This window comes from Ictidomys tridecemlineatus, chromosome 6 (assembly GCF_052094955.1).
Source record: "Ictidomys tridecemlineatus isolate mIctTri1 chromosome 6, mIctTri1.hap1, whole genome shotgun sequence".
In the NCBI taxonomy this organism is placed as follows: Eukaryota; Metazoa; Chordata; class Mammalia; order Rodentia; family Sciuridae; genus Ictidomys; species Ictidomys tridecemlineatus.
In genome coordinates, this window is record NC_135482.1 from 81293309 (window position 1) to 81312864 (window position 19556).

The window sequence follows — 19556 nt, forward strand, 5'->3', positions numbered from 1 at the left end:
ATTGGCCAGTGCAAGATGTTTGAAAGAAACTCTACTTTTATGAAAAGCTAGTGAAAAGTTTTAAGCTAAAAGGAAGAAGAAAGGGGAGAGGGTGTGTGAGTTTGTGTATGTGTGTATGTGTCTGTGTGTGTGTGTGTGTGTGTGTGTGAGTGAGAGAGAGAGAGAGAGAGAGAGAGAGAGAGAGAGAGAGAGAGAAGAATGATGTGCTTTTCAATACTCATTCACCACCCATCCATAACCTTAGATTTATAAAGCAGCCCGAATGGCCCTATTTCTTCCTAGGTCACTTAGACAAAGGTTCCATATCTTCACTACCTGATATCCCCCTTATTAATCAATTTGCTGCTTGTTGCTCCTCTAAAGTACGCCTTTCCACGTGCCTTGCTAATATGCTCCAATCTGTCTTCCTGCTTGACTTCCTGCTCCTATAGCCTCATTGACAGTTTTGGAAATCTTTTTCACTTGAATCTTTTAACTTTTAAAAATATTTCTCTATAATATTTTAAAAACATTTCTCTATAACAAATCAATGAAACTATGATCCTTTGGGAACAGAGCTTTTGCTCTGTCATTAATTAGTAAATATGGAATTAGTGTGGTCATCTATGAGACATGCAGATTAGGCCAATCCAGATGGGATAATGGAATAATTAAATGTCTTTTCTCTAAGCTCTTTCTACTCAAAACATGGTCCATTACCTGGCAGCATCTGCTTCATGCGGTAACTTATTAGAAACATAGAATTTAAGGCCTTACTCCAGACTTACTATATCAGAAATTACATTTTAATAGGATCACAGAGGTTCATATTCACATAAAAGCCTGAAGTGTACTGTTGTAAGCCAGTGATCTTCAACCATGGCTGCACATTGGAATAAACTCAGAGGTTTAAAAATACTATGCCTGAGCCCTAACCTCAGAGATCTGATTTGATTGGAGGAGGGAAACCTGGCATCACCCAGGTACCACGCCAGCATTAAGCATTTTAAGCTCATCAAGCATTAAGGCATAATTTTTGAATGCTGATACACAAAAGACTGCCTGGGAAACTCATATAATATGTGCTCCCCCAAAGTTTCTGATTGAGAAGAGCCAGAATAGGTTTCAGGAACCTACATTTTTTAGCCAATACATACAGTGAATTCTGGTGTAGGTGGCCAACAGAAAAAAAAAAAAAGACCATACTTTGAGAAACATTTCATTAAGGAACTATAGAAGAAAAAAAAACACTATGAAGTAAGGATGCCAATTATTTGGTTGCTGATTGATGTGTATCACTGGTTGAATCTACTTAATAACTGCACAGCCTCTGAAAGCATAATGAAACAATGTAGATTTCTTGATAATTATCTCCTAGATCAGAGAGATCCTTCTGTCAGAAATAATGCTGGCTGCAAAGATCCTATAAAACATCCTGTAGTCTAAAAAAGGGCCAAGGTCATGAACAAGCCTACACCAAGGAAACTTTACATGTTGGGAGAAATTTCTTTCCAGGTTAGGGAGGGAATTCTGCTTTTACTACACACTTTCCAGTAATTGACAGCTCAAACAAGAAGGGCCTTGTAATTATGGAGAAACTGAGAGGTGGCTTGGTATCATGGAGTGGCCATAGGAAGTGCCTCCCTGGCTGGGTGACTCCTCCTAACTCTACCCAGAAGGTCTTCAGGAGGATTTAATGGAATACTCGCACACCCAGGATCTTCTTCTTCTTCTCCAGATTGTAACTGGGCTATGAAACCACTTATCCCTCAGTTCATGGCTATCTCATTCCTGGCTACTTGTCTTATATCTTATTGCTTCATTTCCCTAATTGGATTGTTCAACTGCTTAAAGACAAGGATGATGTCCATCTAGTTCTTTTATTTTCCCACAGCACCTAGAACATAGCTGGACACACAATAAAAGCTTAGCAAATAGTTATTTGGTTAAATAATGGCAATAAACACATTATACTGTCTTCCTGAATAGTTTAGTCTATAATGATGAGTGATCCTTAGGATGGCAAAGGCTCCATAATTATTATGAGATTTTGAAATGTAATGTAAGTTATCCAACAGTATTAAACAATACAAAAATAGCAACAATAATAGCAACCAAGTAGGTTTATTGCACTTTATAGTTTTACAAAAGATTTCATGGGAATTACATCATTGGATTCCCAGGACAACCTTATGAAAAAGGTGAGAAAAGACTTTGGTTTTGAATTTTTTTTTATTACTGTGATAAGAACACTTCTCCTGAAATTTACCCTTGTGACAAATTTTTAAATGTTCAATACAGTGTTGTTACCTATAGCACTAAATGCAGATCTGATGAATGGAGAGCCCACTTCACCTCTATCAGGTGACCTTCTAAACTGTGGCAGCAGCCTTACTTGCAAACTCTCTAAGTTGCCTCCTGAAGCTTCAGAATAAAATCAAGGATTTAGTCCTCTTTTCACCACCCACTCTGGCTGGATCAGGATGCACTTGTTCAAGTGCTTCAGGAGGAGGAATAAGAGCACAATTTTCAGTCTATAACCAGAATCAGAAAATAGTCATACAGTGTGAACACTTCATAAGGAAGTGTTTCCCAGGAACTGAGGTATCTAATTAAGTGTATATATCTTTTAGTACTTCAGAAAATCTATTTGCAAAGAAAAATCCAGTTTGAGTATAGATCACTTCTAAATTCCCAGAAGTATCATTAAACTAATTCTGTCCTTCTGGGTATGCAAGGTGAATAGAGGGGAAAGAATTTTTCACAACATAGATTTGGCAACTAAAAAACAAAAGGACACAATGTACCACCAGTCCATCAGTCACTCTACCTTTAGAAAAAAATTATGATTGATTGAAAAATGACCATAATACTTTATAGTTCCTCCATAAAGAGGTAGTATCCGTGTCTCTACTCCTTGGGCTAGGGTTGTGACTTATTGAAACCTACAGAATGTGGAGGATGTTACCTGAGAAATCTGCATCTGAATCTAAACATGTCTGGCAGCTTTTAGATTGTTGGATGGTAGGAGATATGTAGACCAGTCATCTCAATCTTCTAGTCAACAGCAAGACAACCATCAGACATATGAAGGAGGCCATTCTCACTCATGTGCAGTCCCCAACCATGTCATCAGCTGGTCATAGACACATGAATGAGCCTAGCTTACTCATGCACTTACTTCACACCAGCAAAAATGTCCCCAAAATGACTTATAGCTCATGAGTAATAATAAGAGGTTGTAATTTTAAGTCACTATTCTCTGGGTGCTTTGTCTACAGTAAATGCTAACTTAGACAATGTGTGACCCTAGAAGCAACAGAATCAGACAGATCATGAAACTAATCTGCCATTTGCAAATAGCAATGGCCATTGCAAGTAGCAGCAAAACTAAAGAACAAAAAGACATGTGCAAAGCACAGACTGCCAGTCACATCAGCTTTTTATGTCATAGACTTAGAATGAGGAGCTGCCATTAGCAGTATATTTTTAAAAAGAAGAGAATGCAAAAAATAAACTCTATGTAAAGTGACTTATTTTTGAAAGTACTAACAGACACATCACCAATGGCTATAGTGACATTGACCACTTCATTTGGTGATGAAAGAAACCATATAATTTCACCACTTCACCCTTCATGAAGAGCAAAGCTGGCGATAAGTGTGAGGAGGGAGCTCTTCTGCCTTACTGAAGTATTTGGATTTAGCTCTTTCAAGTTTAGGTATAACTTTTTACCTATATCTGTTTTACATCACAGTCAATTTTTACTTAGAGTTTTTATAGCATGAAATAAGAATTAAGATTTTTTTTAAGGCTAAGAGGGAAAAAAGAACAAAGAGAAAAGAAAGAACTTGTTATGTCAACTTATTCAATTATTGGAGATTGACGTGTTTGAGCATGTGTCTTCCAGCCTTTTTTCCAAACCTCAAACCACCTCAAATTTACTTGCTAGAGGATGGGAGAAAGGATAGGGGAGTGCCTAAAAGATAGAACCTACATCCATACCAAATCCCACAATGACTGTTTTAGAAAATAATCATAGAGTGTGAACACTTCATAAAGAAAGTTTCCCAGGAGCTGAGTATCTAATTAAGTGTATATGTCCTTTAGTACCTCAGAAAACTCTATTTGCAAAGAAAAATTCAGTGTGAGTATAGATCACTTCTAAATTCCCAGAAGTACCATTAAATCAATTCTGTCTTTCTGGGTATGAAAGAGTCCATGGATTATCTAAAATTAAAGGAAACATAAAATCTACCACTCCCTTATGTCTAATGGTTCCAGGTTATGCCTGGAATACACAGGCCTGAAACTCTACTGGTTAAAAATGGTAACCCAACCTTTGAGGTCCATCTCAAAATTTTTTTTATTAAAGCATGGCTACTTGTCTATGATAAGAGATAGTCTCATGTTATAAGACTCATTTCCCCACCACAGAAAGTAGAAATCATATCCCCAAGTTCCTTTGGAGCTAGGAAACAGCCATGTGACTGAGTTTAATCAATCACAAGTACCCATGGGAGACAAGAGTTCATATAAGAGCAACATAAGGAACACCTTTCCTCAGAGAAAGGAGTGGTAGAAGCAGCCTCTGGTTTTCTAATGACACTGATATCTCAGCTTTTGGTTACCATCTTTCATTGAATCTATCATGCTATAAACTAAAGATGCACCATTATTTCATGTACCTCTATTTTTTAATGCTGCCAATAATGCTATGGATACAATGTGTTCATAAGTTGAATTTTTATTGTGTACTTATTTAAAACTCTATAGGCATATAAACATAAGATTTTATTATAACATATATTAAGCCATTTTCATTGAGTCTGACTCTTCTGAATGACTTAAAGGCTCAAAATGAACCATTCCCATGTTTTGCACACAATATCATTCTTTAGATTATTGGGACTGGTAGTGGTGCAACATTTCTTAAGAGCGAGGAATCTCTTCCAACTCCCTAATACTAATTCTAGGAATGTTGATGTCTATGTGTTCATATGACAGCTATATAGTAACTTCCATTTAGAGAACAATTATGAGATATAATCCAATTCTAGAGAAGGAGTTATGTTAGAAAAAGAAAAGATGTCTGAGAAAAAATGAAATATGGTTTAACTTCCTGGTGACTCCAGGGTTAGTTTTACTGCTATGCTATGGTAAAATCCATTTAATGAAGAATTGGTTCATGGGGCTGGGGTTGTATCTCAGCGGTAGAGTGCTCACCTAGCACATGTGAGGCCCTGGATTTGATCCTCAGCACCACATAAAAATAAATAAATAAATAAATATATTGTGTTCAACTACTTCTAAGAAATTAATGTTAAAAAAAAGAATTGGTTCATGGTACTTAAAAGACCATGAAATAGAAATAGAGAAAATACCTCCACTCCTGACCTACTGTCCAATAGTTTCTTCCAGTCTAAAATATGAAGACTATGACACATATTCAAAATACTTTACTGAGGGTTTATAATAGGCAGTCTCTCAAAGGAGGATAAAAGATGTAATTTTAGCTCATTTGGGTTTTCACTGTATTACAACAAGCACTGCAACATATATCATTCCTCTCAAGTTTCCCAGATCAACCAACTTCAACTCTTCCTTTAGGAAAATTTATACTCCATGGCATAAAGTCTGAGAGTTGGTTGCTTGCTTAGTTCTCCATTTCAAGATATATCCAGGACTTCAATTATATCAACAATGGCATTTGCCTCCGTACGGGCAAAGAGGTGGTGGGTTCTGCCAGACACAGAACACCAGTGAGAGGTATGGATTCTTTGATTCCCTTGCTCAGTAACTATGCCCATTAGGAATTTCTTAGCTATAAAGAACAGAAAACTCAATTCAAAGTAGCTTATAGCTTAATAATTATAACATTTATTGTCTCTCATAACAAAAAACTTCAAAGGTAGGTCAGTCTCCACATGTCACTTAATTGGGCTTGATTCTGCTTCTCTAAGACCCTCTTGGGTCCTCCTTCCATTGTGTTATCTTCCTAAGTGGCTGAAAGCAAGATGGCTGCCACATATCCAGGCACCATATGCAGATAAAATGGTGTCTCTAGGAGTAAAAGAGGAGATTCTGTGTTTCTCTTAGGAGCAAAGAAACTCTTCTTCCCAAAATCTTCCAGCACTCCTCCACTGGAGACTAAAGACGGAATTAGATCACATGCCTACCCCTAACCAATCAGTGGCAAAGGAATAGGATAACATGACTACTTTCTACCAGAAAAGACGCACCCCCAGAGCTAAGAGTTGAGGATGGGGACTGCTTAACCCAAAGAATGTGATCACAGAGTAGGGTGGATGCCTGAACAAAATCACAGTTCTGTTAAAAAGAAGCGAGAGCGAGTGGGGTGGGGGGATGTTGGGCAACCAACAGTATCTACTGAGTAAGTAATCTCTCTAAAACATTAATTTTTCTGAGATGGTATACTATAATCATTATTGATGAGAGAATACTCATACTCACAAAGTTCTGCCCTTCTTTTTAGAAACAAGCATTACTATGCTCTTTTCTGCTCCATGGGAAACCTGGTGCTGTTTAAAGAAGCTAGAGGGTTTTGTATGCCCTTTATAATTGGAGAAAGGATTCTTCATATGATTGAATTCTTTTTATTCAATTTAATCCTCTGATAAATATTTATTTTATTCTGAAAAGGAGTAAAAGTGGCGGGCTTAATTATCATAGAGAACTAATCTCCATGTGCACAAGTCTGTAATTCCCTCAAGGGAAAAGTCATATATATAACCCATGGAAATCAGTTCCAGAAATAAATGACACAATGAATTGTTAATCAATGGATCTTTCTAGACCTAACATAAACTTTTATAACAGCAAGAGTTAAGGCTCTAAGACAGGAGTAGTCCATATCAAACCAATGTATTAGCAAAGGCCCTCTGGCTTTAGGATACTTTCCTTCCACAATTCCAACTCAAATATTACATAGAAGTGGGAACTTTCAAGCTAGAACTCTAATGCTTTTTATGGTCTTGATGTGGGGATAGGTAAAAAAATAATAATAAAATACAGACCCTAGGTTAGACAAGCATTAACTGGAGAAATCCAGATCTTGGTTAGATCTTACCAATCTATGTCCTTCCGGCTTCTCCTAGCCAGATGGAGTCTCATTCCTAATACTAAGTGGGCCTAGAAATCCCCTAGAAAGGACTATCAAAACATCGACATGTTCAGACAGATGTACATACAAACAGAAAGTCTAAATTAAATTCTCTATATGAATTGATATTTTTCACTTTTTCTCTTTACTATATCCTGTTCCCTTAGTTAATCTCCCCAGTTACAAGCTTTGTTTTGTTTTTGTTTTTCCCCACTTGTAACACAGTGTATTTGCTGAATATCCTGATTCATGCCCTTTGGTTCTTATTTCCTCACTTCTAATTCTTATCTCTTCTGACACCAGCCTAGAAGTTTGTTATGTCTGAGAAGTCCTTAGATACCATGGTTACCCAAAGGGTCAAACTGACTCTCCCCAAAACTAAATGTTGCTGACTCCTTGGATGCCACAGGGATTGTAATAGCCACAGCTGAAAAAGCTGTCCAAACAAAGATGTTTAAATAATACCCGAGATTGAAGAAGACAAGACCCTGTTACGAATCAATTTGCTACCCCTTATTTAAAAGATATTCAGTACAGCATTCACGCTGGGAATCAGGTAGGGTGGTATTTCCTAAATTGATTTATACAATGCAAATATTTATCAGGTAAATATTGAGAGAGTAAAAAGTCAAACAAAAATTCTCTGGTCTTAAGGTCATTTTTATTTTTTAATTGTCCCAGTGTGTTATCAAATATTATTCTGAGTATGGTAAGGGGGGAGGAACTTAGATCAAGATCTATTTATTTCTACATATAACAATGATCAAATGTAATCTATGAATTGAATTAAATATTTCAATAGGGCTTTACAGTCTATAAAACAATATTACCTGAATTGGTTATTATGACAGCCTTGTGAAGTATGTACTAATGCTGTACACACTTTACATGTGAATAAACCAAGAATCTGAGATATTCTGTGCCTTTTCTAAATTGTTAAAACTAACTGGTAAAAGGAAGAGCCGGGACTAATCTCCAGTCCTAGACTCTCATTCCCTTGTCCATTACCAAAATATATTCATGACAAAGGATAAATATAGCTCTCATTGCCTAAATAAGTGTGGCAAAAATTAGAAGCCAACAGATTGCAATTCTGGTGCTCCTTTAACTAGAGCCTCTGGCTTTCTTTCAGTTTCTCCTGGGTTCAATATAAGGCAAGAATGAGGTGTCTTTGAAGAACATTTGGGAGAACCCAACAAATAAGCAAGATTCAAGACTTGGAAAGTACAATGTGCTGGGTTGGCTGAGTGACTACAGCGAATATTCTCTTGCTAAAGTTGTTCAAGCACTCACTCAACTTTCCTCTGATTTTCACTATTTATACACTCACTGAAGCCCTCATCATCTGAGCTTCATCCTCTAAGAGTGTGACACCTTGTTAAACAATGGGTAGTCTAATGTCCCTTTAAAAACCAACATACAGGTCATGCTGCTCAATTATCTCCAGTTCATAAGATGAAAGTACTTTCCATGACCCTAGGCTCTCTGCCAAAAACATAACCAACTTTTATTCTTCCAACAGCTTCTATTAGAGCTTGATACAGGCCCCACTGAAACACTCTTCCTGCCAAGAACTCTAGGCCAAGGTCTACACTGAATGAACAGGACAACGGCTATGATTTTCACGTCCTATCCAATGATGTGTTGCTAACAGACAATGTGATGTTGCTTGCTTTTGAGGTTTTAACACACTGGGCTATATATAGGTCTTTCTGGACAGGATGGAAAAAGAACTCAATAATAATAACTCACACATTCACAGATGTCTGAGACTCCAGTAAAATAGTAATAGAATTATAAGAGATAGAATTTATAGTATGTTTTTATGTTTTTAATATAGTTTTGCAGTCTTCTGAACCAAACTCTTAAGTCCATGGTGAAATAGAAGGGTATTGCTCAAAACTATGGGAAGGAAAATGTAGCACTTAGGCCACAGTTATAATGAGGTTATGTGAGGGGAAAATGTGGTTTTAAAAAATTACTGAAAAATGTATTCATAGGCATTATTATACAATTGTGGTGCCTGAGAAAGGAGTGGGGAACTGACTCAGGTATGACACTACTCTGCCCAACTCATCTGCCATGACAATAAAATTTAGTTACTTACCGTAGGGGAAAAAAGACAAGTTCAACATACGTAAGGCTTTGGTTGATTAATGATTCTGCTATGAAGTACCACCTAAAGGACAATAGTCAGTTTTTCCCATTAGCAGGTATCCTTACTGAGGTGTGGTAAAATAGCATTCTCCACCTGGGTTACATGATCTAATAATAGAGAATATTATTCTAATTGTGTTCCAGTTTGGGAGATCACACAGGGCTTGCCTTTGATGGTAAAAATAATTTATTTCTAGGCAAGTATAAGTAATTATTACACAGTATGTTTCAAAAGAACATCATATTTAGCCTGACATTATTTTCATTTACTAACAATCCTTTAGTTTGTTGATAAACAATAATAATAAATGTGTGACAATCATGAAAGAAATGGCCAACTCATGGTAGAAATCAAAGAAGTAGCATTTGCACATGTATCAAGATACATTTTTATAGGAAAAGTATTTGCACCTTTTAAACTTCATTCATTCTTTAATTTAAATTTTTTTTTTACTGAGCTCTTGCTATTGATAACCACTGCTAGAGATACCACAATAAAACAGACAAACTCTTAGCCTCCCTGGAGTTTGCATTTATTCCAGAGGGAAGAAATAGACCATAAACAATATGAGTAAAATATTTATTACTTCAATATTCAAAGATTTATAATAAAAAAGATCAAATATTTAGTAAACATGAATTAAAAGATTCATAGGTCTCAAGAGACTGAAAATTTCATCATCAGTGGAATTCCAGAACATGACATTGTGCCTGACCCTGGACATTCAAGAAATATTTCTTGAATAACTGAATGAACAAATGAACAGACTGTATGGTCTCTGCAAATATCTCTGATGCTGTCTTTCAACCCCATACTAGGTTTTCTTTTTGTACCTGGTTCCTTCCAGAAAATATTTGAAATAACTTACAATGAGAAAGTTAAAAATATGGTCCAAACAATGAAGGGGAAAAAATTTAGTCACAGTGAATGGATTTCCTTATTTTCTTTAATGTAGGACTTTGATCAATAGCTTAAATGGAAGTACTTTGGGTAGCAATTTCTCAAAAGTGTGCTTTTCACATGACTTTAAAAAAATACTATATTCCTTAACTACAGGTGAGATGGACAATTCCAAATGTGATTTTGAAAGAAAGAAGGAAAAATATCTTGATAAAGCACTTCTACGGGCACCCCAGTAATCATTCAGTGAATATGGCTTTCTTTATAAAGTTCCAAGAATAAAATTTAGCATAAAATAAACTCTTAATCAATGTTGACTTAGGACTTTCAGATAAAGTTGATTCTCACACTATTTCTAAAGCATGATAATAAGACCATATAGTCAGCAGATGAGATGGTCTTCTCATTTTGCTTAGTGGAGTTAGAGCATCTTCTAATGTGCTTTCTAGGAGAGGAGATCAGCTTGTCAAAAACCCTTGATCAAAGAATGATTCTTCTCAACCTTTTCAACGGAGTGCATAGCCTTTAGCAACCCACACGAATGGATGAGAGACCAGTTGCTTGGCCGGTCACTTTAGCTAAAGCAATGCTAACAGAGGTGAGATGAGGCCGTCAGAACCTGCATCTTCCTAAACAAATAATGTAGCATTAGACAAACTATTCAAATCCCAGTTCTAACAATTTTTTCTCCTGGATAGGAAAAGTAAGGTAGCAATCTATCATCAATGAAATAATATTAATTTGAAGTTATCATAGTACTAGATACACAAAGGCAACAACTGGGAAGTTTTAGATGATAAAAAAAAGATATTGGATAGGATAGCTTGCAAGTTAGTCACATTGGTCTACACAAGTCCAGGGAATAAGGTTATGTGTCATTCTGTGCCGAGAGCCATCTGTGTGTGGACTACATCATGCATAGCAGCCTAATGAATAGGAGAATCTGGTGTCTGGGAACTTCCAGTGGACATTTCCTCTGGCTGACTGCCCAGACACATTGTGAGCCCTATTGAAACTCTGCCAAAGGTCCCACACAGCACCGGAGATGGGGTGACCTGCTGTAGCTACACAGCCCCTCTGAGATGGGTGTGACCAGCCAATATGCCAATCAACCTGCTGATTACAAAACATCAGGAAGCAAGACTCCATCCCTGAAACCTTATCCCTGCCTTTGATGTACCCCTTTAAATAAACCACAAGAGCCATTTTCCAATTGCCTAGCTCCAGCTCCTATGTGGACTGGACCTATCAGGGCTCCATCTTTTGAAACTATCTTTCTGACTCAGTCACTAATTATTCTAGACTTTAAGTTTCTTAGGTGGCTTACACCCTCCTTGGCAGGAAGAAGAACCCCCTAATGAGGCACTGGCTGCCTCCCCATAATTCTGTCCCTCCCTCCCCAAGTATGTGAAGGAATTTAAGAGATTGTTCTCAACCAGCAACCCATAGAACTCGACCCTTTCTTTGAGAAAGATCTGAAAGTCTACATGTTAAAAAAGAAAAATGCTTTCCTCTGTTTGCTGGGCAAGGAAAAGTGTCATGGGATGGGCAGGGGGCTCTTATAAGCAGAGATGCCCTTCCTTCACTCCTTTCTTCTATTCTTACTCTCCCTTCCTTTTCTTCCATCTCCCCTTCTTCTTCCTTTCTTCTCTTTTCTCTTTTTTCCTGTCTCATGTTACAAGGGTCTAGGATGGAGTGATTTCTTCATTGTTATTTGCCACTGGATTGTGGATAAGCCAGGTGCTGAAAGATGCTGTTCAGGTTTCAGTTAGCTTGAATCAGGCCTGATTTATTTTTCACTCTCCCTTTCCACATCTCCTAGTGCAGAAAAGCACAGCATTCAGATGAAAAATATATGGGTCATCAAGACGAGTTCTCCCATTGGAGAACAGGAAACTGGTCCTGTGATGACTGTGAATGAACTCTCTGAGAACCAAATGAAACTCACAGAAATAGAAACCAGATGTAAGCAATCACGAATCCAGGGCACTATTCTGCCTCCAGTTTATTTTTAGCAGAAAAGTTATTAAAGTCTTTTCAGTACCATAATTAATTTTCAGGGACTGCCATTAACCTCATAGTATAAGATGGGACAAGTAAATTTTTACATCTAAGGTTTGAGTGGAAAATAATGATTTTAAGTAGTGGGGGGGAGTGTTTTATGGGTTTTAGCTTTCTGAGTTGGACCTGGGAGTAATGACTCTCACTCAAACATAATCCATCTTTAGATAATAGTGACTGTTTATATATTTAGGATATGTCAACCTCCTCAAAGCTGGGAAGTATCATAGCCTAATATAATACTTGGCTTTCATGTTTTGGGTGTGTAACAAGAGGACCAACAGTCTTGTTAGCTAAAATCAACCCAAGGTATTAGAGTTTGGACATGAACTTGGCCTGCCCATGCCAGAGGGAGTACAAGTACTTTCTTTCAGGCTCCGGATGAAATCATTAATTATGTCAGCAATCCCAACGATAGACCTGGAGACACTTTGCACCACTTAGCAAACAGGCAACCTACTCAACTGTTTTAGAAGTCTGGGGAAGATCTTAAAGATCTGTTCTCACTGTACCTATTCAGCCCTTTCCCTGCAAATTTCCTTGATCCTGCATCTCTTTGGTTTTACCACACCATGATTGGAATTAGATGAGGGAAATTTGTGGTTGGGATGCCCAGACTGTGTATTATAGATCTAAAAGTATATCCTGGAGCACCTCAACAATGAAACTCTTTTTAAGACATGGATTTGTTTGTTTGTTTTTTAATCAAATCAACTACACTTGAGTTCTTGCTCCAATTAAGACTATCATAGGTTTTCAAGACAAATTTTACCATTGTAGATATGTACATTTTTGCCTATTTAGAATAGCCTTACAAAGAATATAACCTGTTTATAGGACAAAACAATTATTCTTTCTACAAAAACAAAAATTTGTTTTAACAAAGAAAAGTGCCTTGGGAACTTTCTCTGTAATTAACATCAGGATAAGACATCAAAGAACAAAGTACAGGGACTGGGGTTGGGGCTCAGCGGTAGAGTGCTCACCTAGCACACGCAAGGCCCTGGGTTTGATCCTCAGCACCACATAAAAATAAATTAAATAAAGGTATTGTGTCCAACTACAACTAAAAAAAATATATTAAAAAAAGCAAAGTGCAACAGAATTCTGCTAAGGTCAATTTAAATTTCCTTAGCATAAATATATCCACATAAGAATTGATCTCAAATATTATGACACATCTAGAGTCCACATATTTGCCCCCATTCACCAGTGCCTAAAGAGAAAAGCACAAATAAAATGATGGTGGAATTGTCTTCTGGAAAGTAAGCAATGCCATACATCAAGTATAAGGAAATGCAAATGCATGAGGCTGAGTTAGACCAAGGATGCACACAAATCTACCATAATTTTTAAAAATATGTTCATGAAAGATTCCCAGCAACAGATCAGTGAGGTTTGTATATGAGTTTTATTTTCTTAAAAAAAAAGTCTAAAATAATTACAAATTGTGCTTTCATCTCTCAAAAATAAAGAGGCAGGTATAAAAATGAGTGATTCAGTTTGATCTTCTGAGAATCTTTTCTGGGCTCTAAGCATTGTTGAGCACTTTGGAAAGGTGAACAGAACACAGCAAGAGGTTGATGAGGTTATATTTATTTGTTTGCTTTTTAACTTATAGAGATTTTTATCAATTAAATCTTTTAAGACAGGAAAACAATGAGTCTAGCAGCTTCTGGTAGAATGGATTAATTTTGTCCCTAATAAATGGTTTGAATTTAATAGATAAAGGAATGGATCTTAAAATAAAACAAGTTGTTACGGAAAATTTAAAAACAATCAAGAATCTAGAGCTGGCAATATGGCACAATGATAGAGCCCATATTTAGCATAAGCAAGGCCCTGAGTTCAATCCCTAGCACCAAAAATAAAGAAATAAAAAAGCTAGATGAAACTTTAAAGGAAAAACTCTCAATTGGTATCACCAGGGGAGAGAAGAAATGCTAAACTACCAAGAGAGGGTCAAAACAAAGCTCCCCCTAAGTTGTATGAACACAAAAAGTATAAGAAAATGAAATCTATTTCTATCATCATATGTTTCTTCTTTCAAGGGAAAGAGGGTAGAAAAATGTTTAGAGAAAAGTTGACTATCAAAGAATTTACAGAACAAAACTAAACCTCTAAATTGCAAAATAATGATAATAAAATATCATTATGATTATTTATTTCATTCTTTTCAAAGAATTTAGTGTATGTTCAAGCCTTGTGTCAATTTTTGTAAAGAACCATAAAAGGGAAAGTCAAATATTTTATATCACTATTATTAAAGAAAATATTTACAAGAATGTATTAAAATATTCCATTTCCCCCACTCTTTCTATATTGTGAACTCAGAATATGAGAGAGAAAAAAAGCTATTAAACATTATTGAATCATAATACTTTTCTATTTAACAGCAGGCATCCTCAAAATTGTTTACAATGTACACACACACTTTTATTTACTTATATATTTTAGTTGTAGATGGACACTGTGGTGCTGAGGATGGAACCCAGCGCTAGGTAAGCACTCCACCACTGAGCTGCAACCCCAGCTTCCCCATGCACACTTTTTTAAAGAAAGGAAAAGCAGCAAACAATGGTGTGTTCCAATTTGATGTCCTATATAGAGATAAATAAAAGATTCTCTCATGTACTAAATGCTAATTGAATATGTTCCATAAATAAAGGTGCAGAGTGTGATGAGAGTAATAAATATTTATAGTATATTGTAGTTTTTTGCAGTATTTAATGCAATTTGCTATTCAGATGAAAATGGGATACTTATGGGGGAATTTGCCAGAAGAAATTAAGACTAAAAAGGTAAAATATGACAAAAAGGCAAAGCATCCTTTGCCTTAAATATGTTCAAGAGATAATTAAGGAGATAAACATTTCTTCATTAGAATGTTACAGGAACTGGGCAGTATTGTACCTCATAGAGAATAAATCTACAATAAACTCTAAAGGCAACCTGTTTCCTCCTTAGCTAAAAGTGAGGATCAGACACTTCCAGACTCTAGCAAATAAGAAAGACAAATACTCTCTGAACAATAATATTCTACAAAGTGTTCCACCACCCCTACGAAGAGACCTGAGGGGAATCCCTGAGATAACCTGACAATCTCCAGCAGCCACTGCCCCGTTAAAAGCCAGTGTTGCTGACATACCACTGGATACAAATGCAAACATCAGGCAGTGGATGCTTTTAGCAAACAGGAGAAGGGTCTCCCTCTTTAAAGAACAGAATGGTTTAAAATAAATAAATAAAAAAGGAAGGAAGGGAAATTGCTGAGATACACAGACGTTTCTAAGAGCACGTGAAATATTGCCTGAGGGAGAATGACATCTTCAGGAAGGAACTAAAAGGAAACCCACGATTTGGACTAAGGGTTTCTTTTTCCGTCTATCTCAGGAATTCTGCCTCTGAGCGAGAGCACGCCCGGAGTTGTGCAAACGAACTCGCCCATCCTGGTGCCCGAAGCACACGAGCTGGGTGGCTCGTAGGCTCTGGCCCCAGGGCGTTGCAGCCAGGGGTCGGGGGCTGTGCGCTCGCCAGGACAGCCGAGCAGGCACGTCAAAGAATCTTAACCACCATGGACAGCTCACTGGCTTCCCCAGCCCGCTCTGCGCCTTTTACAGACTCCACAGGAGCCACCAGCGAGGTCGATGTTTATGCCCTGGAGAGATGCCATGTGTTCCACCGTCTGTACCCCCCGCAATCGCCAAAAGCCACCACCGACCAGTTATATATAGGCAGAGCAGGCTTCAGGTATTAATAACCGTCTCCTTGCCCTCAACTCAGTCCTCCAAGATGTCACTGGATTTTAGGAATCACATGGAGAGAGTTGGCAAAGAGACCTTCGTTCCAGTCCCTTCATTTCCTCTCCTCTCCCGCGCCGCCGCCGCTCACCCCGCCTTGGTTTGCGGATCGTGTTAAAAGAAATAAAACAGACGGACCCCGGGGCTCTGGGGCTCCGGCTTTGCCGAGGTTTACAGGCGCTGGGAAGTTGAGCTAGGAGAGAGCGAGTGCCCGGACTCCGGAAAAGTGGAGTTGTCCCTCTAAGGCAACCGCATGCGGACCTGGACCCAGATATGGCCCTGGGTAATAGCGCGGGGAAGACGTGTCTGCCTCACTTTCCTCGCACACCAGCCCCACCAGGAATTGATGCTCACTTTATCCGAGGCTTACCTTACTTTGGAATCTTAAATTGGGGAGAGGAAAGGAGAGGAAAGCCCCACTCAGAGGAAATTCAAGCGCACCCAGGGACCCTGGGACCTTATCTTTGGGTCCCACTGTACCCGGAGCTTTTCCTCTCTGGCGGCCTGAAGCAGGGCTCTCCCCACACACACACACCCCAAATAAAGGGGCACGCTGGGCCGGCGACTCTGGAGTGTGAAACCACTCACTCACTCAACCCAGTGGGATAGAGTGGAGTGAGAAAGCCTCAGTTCTACTGCTCAGGCAAAACGGATTCATTGTGGCAAGGGAGAGTCCAGATTCTCAAGAGTGAAGCCCAGGGGAACCCAAAGCACTAGCTAGATACATGAAGAGATTGCCAGCCTTAAGATCCTGCAAGCTAATCAGGCCTCCTCCCTGGGTATCTACTCCACAGAGGCCACCAAGTCTGTAGCAGGAGCAGGGCCCTGTGAGGATAATCCTGATGCTCTCAGGACTCTCAGGACCACCACTGCCCAGTCAAGGACATCAATAGGCATCAGTCTAGGTGATCAGAAGTCGAACTTTCCCTCCAGGACCCCCACATCCTCCCTCTGTCCCTGTTGGGCAGAATCCTCAGATACGTTTTGATGGTCATGGGTTTGGGAGGTACACAAGTGTGTGATGTTGGAGAACCCATTTCCTAAAGACTCTCTCACCTCAGGAGGGCTTGGGCTCCTCCCAGGAAAACTGTCTCCCTGCTGGGCTTTCTGATCCTAGTAGGAAAAAGCTGAATGCTGCCCACTGTACCCGGAGCTTTCCCTCTCAGGTGGCCTGAAAGATTAAAGGTAGGCCTTCAAATCCTCCTATTTGCTAAGGTGCATTTACATGCCCAGAAAGCAGTGGGGCATAGGGAAGAGTGTGAGGCCCACCTTTCCAATAATGGGGAGCCTTCAATCAGTTTCATGCATATCTAAGTTCCCTTCCCTCAGGCAGTTCCTCCAGATGTTAGCTGCCAGTCTTGTTCCTGGAGTCTTATCCTCCTCTAACTACAAATACACCTACCTGATAATAAAACACACCCTTCTCTATCCTTACTTGTGATTTGGAAGCATTGCATCCCTTTTCCTTTTGTGCTATGTTGAGGTCAGCTGGCAACAGCCTTCTCTCAAGTCTCAGTCCCCGCAAGTGATTAGAGACTAATCAAATGAGAATATTACTTGAGCTGATTATGCAACTTCTGTAAGTAAACACAGAAAAAGTTTAGAGAAAAGAAGGGATGTGTTTAGTTATTTGGTTTCACAGGATTTTAGAGACATAGCTTGGAGCTACAGATTGGCAAATGTTAAATCTGAATGCTTATTGGTAATAAGAGGATTCCTGAGCCCAGGTGCACTGTTTAAAGAGCTACGGATACCTATTTGGTTTGTAATGCTTCTCTGTTTTCTTGTTGTTTGGGCTAGGAAGGAAAGAAGAAAGATGAAAAAGCTAAGCATAAATAGTAGTTTTTTCCCTAAATTACAAGAGGAAATATCCCTGGAGATATATATCAACTGGTGAGTCAACATGGATTTAAGAGTAATACACTTAAAATTTTTAGAAAACCTCTTTTAAAGTAGGATATAATAAACTACCACTGGGAATGGGAAGATGGAAGTCTGGAGCTTGCTCATGGGCTAGGCATTCGTGTAGGTGTAGATCTCACAATGCTAAACTGTCTTCACATGGAAATACTGCAGATTAAAGGCAGGCCTTCAAATCCTCCTATTTGCTAAGGTGCATTTACATGATAGCAAGGCCTAAGCAAACACTGAGCCTCTATTGGCACTTGTTCTATTCCTAAGACTCGAAAAAGGAGGGAGGGGCTCCTCTTGTGTCTCATTTGCAGTTGTGAGTTCTCAGCATTATCATGGCATTATATTGGTAGATAGATTATGATGTCAGAAAATATCCTTTTCAGAAGAAGTAAAAAAGTCAGGGTTCTGGGTATATATTGAGGAGAATTTGCAAGAGCTACCTGTTGCAAGCTTGCAAGAGATATCTGATTTCTAATAATTGCCTTTAGTGGGAACAAAAAAAAAGCCTCTTTACAAGAAGTTTTTAATTCATTTAAGATTTAATTTTACTTTTTTGAAGGAAAAAAAAACAGATTTCTGGAAGAGTCTGCTGAGACCTCCCTCCATTGGCCAGAAGAGCAGAGAGAAGACTGTAAATCAAGGAAAAGGTGAAGTAATAAATTATGAGGAAACTTGGGTATTCCAAGAATATAAAGACTATTTATTTTTCCTGTGTCTATATTTTCTCTTTTTGTGGAGGAGAGGAAATTCTAAAAATATTTGATAGATGTTTTGCCATTAACACCAGAAGCGGGGGGAATGCAGAAAGGGAGAATGGGGTAAATTTTGCTTAATTAGTAGAAAAGGTAACATAAATCAAAGCAGTCTATTGATGCCAACCTTCAGTTTGTAATGTTCTGAGAGCATAATGAATTTATTTACAACTTAAGTGATTTAATATTTGCAATCTGATTTTTGTTTTAACCTTTTATTGAGGGAGGTTGACTTTTCAAAGCCTGGGTAGTTTGAAACTTGGCAAAGTATATTCTGGATTTTTTTTTAATTGTGGAAGCAAATATTATCATTTTAATGTCAAACAACTTACAAGTATTAAATGGCTCATTTGTGATTTACTTTTTTTCTTACAGATTTCCCCTCTTCAGATCTAATGATTACATTAGGCTCCTGAGTCTTTTGGGGAAGAATTTATTATAAATCAGCAAGTGTTAGAGGTTCAAAGATTGACATTTCTGGGTGCTGATACTTTGTCCTTTCATGCCATGCAAACAGGTCTAATATTTAGAGATTCTTAAATGTTCAAGGGAAGTTGTGGAAATTCCCAGATTTTTTTAAAGTGGGAGGAAGCCAAGTTTTTTTTTTAAAGTATGAAATTTAAAGTAATCAACTGAGGAAGAGAGGAACTGAGAAAAGGTAACCCAATCCAAACTAATCAGCAAGTCAATTGCTAGTTAGTGCGATTAAGGAGGGAGAAAGATGTTCAAGTTCGGCAAACGAGGGTCGGTGAGAGGGCGCTATTTCACCACCCTAGGTGAAAATCTGAGGAGCATCAGCTGGACAGTTAGGCTTGATAAAAGTCAGATTCCTTGAAGCATTTCAAATCTCTGAATCCCACTATCCCTCT

At 38.2% G+C, this 19556-nt stretch overlaps 1 long non-coding RNA gene across 1 annotated transcript in view; it reads right to left on the minus strand.

Annotated features, from left to right (window-relative positions):
• LOC144378381 (uncharacterized) overlaps nucleotides 1-19556 on the minus strand; it is a 181771-nt gene that overhangs the window by 3990 nt on the left and 158225 nt on the right. The window lies entirely within an intron of this gene.